General features: G+C 41.3%; 1 protein-coding gene across 2 annotated transcripts in view; it reads left to right on the top strand.

The window, feature by feature from the left end:
• The window catches only part of TEAD1 (TEA domain transcription factor 1), a 67375-nt gene that overhangs the window by 40364 nt on the left and 22410 nt on the right, over positions 1–4601 (top strand). The gene's annotated exons all lie outside the window — the stretch shown is intronic.

The raw sequence follows: 4601 nt of genomic DNA, 5'->3' as shown, positions 1-4601 counted from the left end.
GGTTTTGCACAGTTGCACAGATGCTTTTTATCTTTTTTTTTTTTTTTCCAGAGGGGTAATTGGGTTAATTGTTTTCCATTCCCAAATGTTTTTGTCTGTGCTATCAACAATACTTAAACCAGATCATTTATTCCAATATAAGCACAGCTTATCCAGATTGCTCYAAGGTGTTTCTAGAGTACAATCTCRTATCGCCTCAACTTACGCACTATTTACAACATTCCCTGAAATTTAATTTTTTTCTAAAAGTAAATTATTGACATTTAATCTTTGGAGAGTCTCAGTCAGAGTCCTGTTCAGGGAATATTAAGTATGTTTGCTTAACCTGACATGATGGATTGTACATGTCCCCGTTTTCCCTGCCTTCCATAAAATACATTCTGAGGCTAAAAAGAACCTCTTGGAAATGCTTAATAAGGGTTTCTTGGATTGCTTGTTTTTTCAAGTTTTCCAGCAGAGATCTTGAGATTTTTGGAGGTTTTATTTAAAAATGGAAGAGGGAGTTTTACAGTTTTTGCTGTCAATTTTATTTTTTTATATAAATAAAAAGCAAAGAAACTCATAAATCTTTTACTTCTCTCCATTTTTTTCCCCGTTTTTTTTTTTTTAAATAAGAGTCAATTTTTTTTCCCCTCTTCTTCACCCAGACGAGAACAACACGTTTTTGTTCTTGCTGGAAAGCAAAACCTTTGGGGAAGGAATTTCCCCGGTGCGGAGCGGAGAGCGCTGCGGATGTTCCCCATCCTAAACCAGGAGTTAAGCCTGGCTTTGTGACAGCCTCCCTGACATGAGCTCTGGGTTTTTCACGGGCAGCATGCTGGCAAAGCTTGTCTGGCTGTTGGTGGCTGGCTTTTTAGCTGCACTGGCTGAGCAGTTGGGGCTCGGAAAGAACGACTAAGACGACTTAAACGTTCTGCTTTTTAACCCAGGGTGCGATAATACAGAGATATGTGGCATTTTAAGCTCAAATTGTCAAGCCTTGATGCCTAAAATTCAGTGACAAGTAGGTGGCCTTGCTCTCAGAGTGCTCAGTACCAGCAGCTCTTGGAGWTTTAGAGGATKSYKRRRRSYYMARGSYKSMAAAATCAGGAACCYCAYGTAGGAACCAAACACAGATCGAGGAGCTCAACACAATTCATGSATTTACTGTAATAAAATATTTCCCTTTCTGAATGACCAAAATACCTTAAAATATTGAGATGCTTTCAAAGAAAAAAAAAATTTAACCACTGCACCTGCTGTCTGATTTTTATTGGTCTTTCCAAGAAGAAAGAGGTAGGCAAACCCTACGAATAATCCATCTAGTCTGGATAACATTTGCATCCAGAGATCTGCATGTAAATTTTAGGAATCAGATTCTAGATCTGCATGTAGTTTAAGGAATTGAAGAAGGAAAGTTCTATTTGGACAACCAAAATATTTTGTGAGGGCTTCGTCCCTTGTTGCCCTTTCCCCCCTGTCCATCAGTGGAGGAGTTTTGTACCAAGTTTCACTGCTCAGAGCTGATGGTTTCAGGAGATTCCCCAGCTCCACACTCTGCAGGGGGATTTTATCAGTTCAGTGCTGGGATGGAATGCACACAGGTGACAGAGGTTTTAGTCCTGGCTTTGCTGAGCAGAGCTCTCCATCCCTCCCCAGTGGCTCTGCTGMTGGTCCCAGTSCTGCCCATGGGATGAGGAGTGCCCAAAAAGGGTGAAGAGCCATCTGCTTGGTCCAGCAAAGTTCCTTTTTTTCATTTCTGCAGTCACTGTGGATGGATGGATGGATGGATCCTCAGCCTGTCAGAAAGTGAAGTTTCACCCCAAAATTATATTGCTGCCTTTTCAAGACCCCCAGTAAAGAATGTCCCCTCAGCCCTTCCAGGGATGTCATACATTTCAGTTCTCTTTACAACAGGAAAATGCTCCTATTTTAGAGATTTTAATCTTAATATACTGAGGTTATTAAAATCTTCCTGAAGTTAACAAAATTTAATCTCACAAAAACGGGAAGAGAGGGAACTGAGATAAAGCTGTCCTTGGAGACAGATCTGAGAGGCAGCTCCTCTTCAGAGAACACTCATGTTCTGTGTCAAATACACAAATTCTCCAGTCCATAATGTCACTCCCAGCATTTCCCACTCCTGCACTGACAGGGAGCCAAAGTCACCTCTGTCCATTCAGGACCAAAGATGGATTGGAAGTTGTTGAATAAAGCTGTTCACAGCAGGATATACATCTGTCTTAGGCTTTCATATCAGATTTTTTTTCATAGTGCAAGATTAATTAGACAGAGACAAAATCCCCCGCATTAAAATGCCTACAGTTCACATGTATTACATGTTTTTAAATCCATTATTCCACATTCCRCATTTGGGGATAAAAAGAAAATATTGTTGTCAATTATAAAATGCTAAAGATAGCTCTATACTCTTTTAAATGAACAATGATAAAAGCCTTGAAAAATTCCCTTTGATGTGAATGGAGTCTTCAGCATTTTGAAATACAATAAGATGGATTAATTGCTACTCATTAGGCAGCAAGTTGGGACAGCTTTGAATGCACATTCTCTTCTTGGCATTAGCTATTGCCTGGCTGAAATAGCCAGCTTTTGTATTTACTCCTGTCTTCTCTAATAATAAGCAAATTGGAGATCAGGGCTAGAAACGCTGAAGTGCTCTCTATCTTTTGTCCAGAACAATTGTATATTGTCATGATTTGTTTATCTTTTTCGAGCTACAGCTAATTATTGTAAAGGTTATTTGAATCAATAYGAGATCTGAGCAGAAATAATGTCTGCAAAATTGCTTATTAGGAAGCTATTTTATGTTAGTGTTACTGTAACATGCATTTTGTGAGCAAATTGTTGTTTCTTATGCCTTTTTTTCACTTATATGAAAAGTTTCGTGTTTTAAATATTGGTACAGGTTTTAGAGCTTCTTGAATTAATACTGTTCTGTTGTGCTTCCTTTTCATCATACTATCTTAGATTTTTTTTCTCCCAAAATCATAGATAACATGGTATTTAAAGCCCCATTTATCATTCTAGGATAACAGTTTTTGGGGTTTTTTTTTGCTTAAGAACTTGTTTGAACTGATTGATTGAATTATTCTTCCGTTTRTGTTGGATTAAAAGAAAGTCAAGCACAAATCCTTTTGTGCTTTTCATGTAGAACTCTTGTTTCATGTGGGGCTTTTATAGATGCTAAGATTTATCATTGGATGATACTGGGGAATTATTATTATCTAATTTAACCATGTATTTTGCATTTCAAAACTAGTTGTGAAAAACAAACCTCAAGGGCCTGATTCATTAAAAGTTGTGGTCTCCTTGCACGAGATGCTGAGGGTGTACATCTCCCAAAAACAAAGCTGAGCTGGGAGGAGTGGGCTACAACATGAGACAATGTTGGTCTGCAGTGCAGGGATGGTGTTTTGGGGATTTGGTGGGACTGGAGCACTGTGACTGTGCTCCAAATCCACCTTGGTACCATTCATTATAATTTGCCCCTCGGTGCAGAAGGAGGGGAAGGCAGAGGCTGAGCACAGTCCGTGCCATTCCTGGGCACCAGCAATCCCATCCCAGCTCAAAATTAAATGGGGTCAAACCAGGTCAGGGCCAGATGGGACCAGTCCAAGGAATACCTGAGGCTCCAGTTGAATTTAATGATTCAGTCAGAAATACTGTCCCCAAACCTCTGCTGAGGGACAGCACTGCAGCACACGGGGCCAAACTTTTATTTTACTGCATCAATGTCAACCACATGGAGCTGAAAGAAATGATTCCAGCTTTACAGAGCAGCACAAGTGAGAGCAAACCCAAACCCCTTCTGTCTTGAACAAGATAGGAAAACAATGCACTTCAGTTGGTTCAGTGTCTCACAAGGCAGAAATAAATTCATCTCCTGTGGCTGCACTGACAGGAGCAGGGAATCAGCCAGAGACTTCAGGTGGATAAAGCAAGGACAGATGAGCAATTTCATGGACACATCACCTGCTTTGGCCTCAAGCACTCCCAGGAATGGACTTTAACAGCCCTAACMAAACTTTTAAATTCTCCTTTCATTTGGATCCATCTAGTAGTGGATCTCCGAATTGCTTAAGGACATCTCACTTTGTGTTTTTGTGATGGAGGGTCCTCCTCACTGTGCAGAGGGGTCTGGAGAGCTGCACGAGCCTCAGGGAGCTGCTGCTTCCAGCACCCAGCAAAACATTTCTGTAACCAGATGGTCTGCAGACATGCAATGCAGCCAGTAAAACATTTCTGTAGATATCCAGTGCAGCCAGTAAAACATTTCTGTAACCAAATGGGCTGCAGACATCCAGTGCAGCCAGTAAAACATTTCTGTAACCCAATGGTCTGCAGACATCCAGTGCAGCCAGTAAAACATGCCCTGCACAAACCTCCTGTGTACACCTTCCCTCTCTGGGGCAGGCAGGGCTCAGAACCAGGGCTGGTTTGAAGCTCTTAACAGAAAATTGGTTGTGGTTATGAGTTGCAGGTTGGAGAAATGTCCGAGCTCAGTCCCTGATGGAGGGTGTTCCCAGCAGAGAAGGTGCTCAGTGCTGATGGAGGGATTTCCTCCCAGCAGAGAAGGTGCTCAGTGCTGATGGAGGGATTTC

The sequence above is a fragment of the Malurus melanocephalus genome, unplaced genomic scaffold (genome assembly GCF_030028575.1).
Source record: "Malurus melanocephalus ecotype Western Australia unplaced genomic scaffold, MMel_1.1 scaffold_894, whole genome shotgun sequence".
NCBI classification, from domain to species: domain Eukaryota; kingdom Metazoa; phylum Chordata; class Aves; order Passeriformes; family Maluridae; genus Malurus; species Malurus melanocephalus.
Note: the sequence above shows the minus strand (reverse complement) of the source record. Positions and strands in the feature narration are given on the sequence as shown.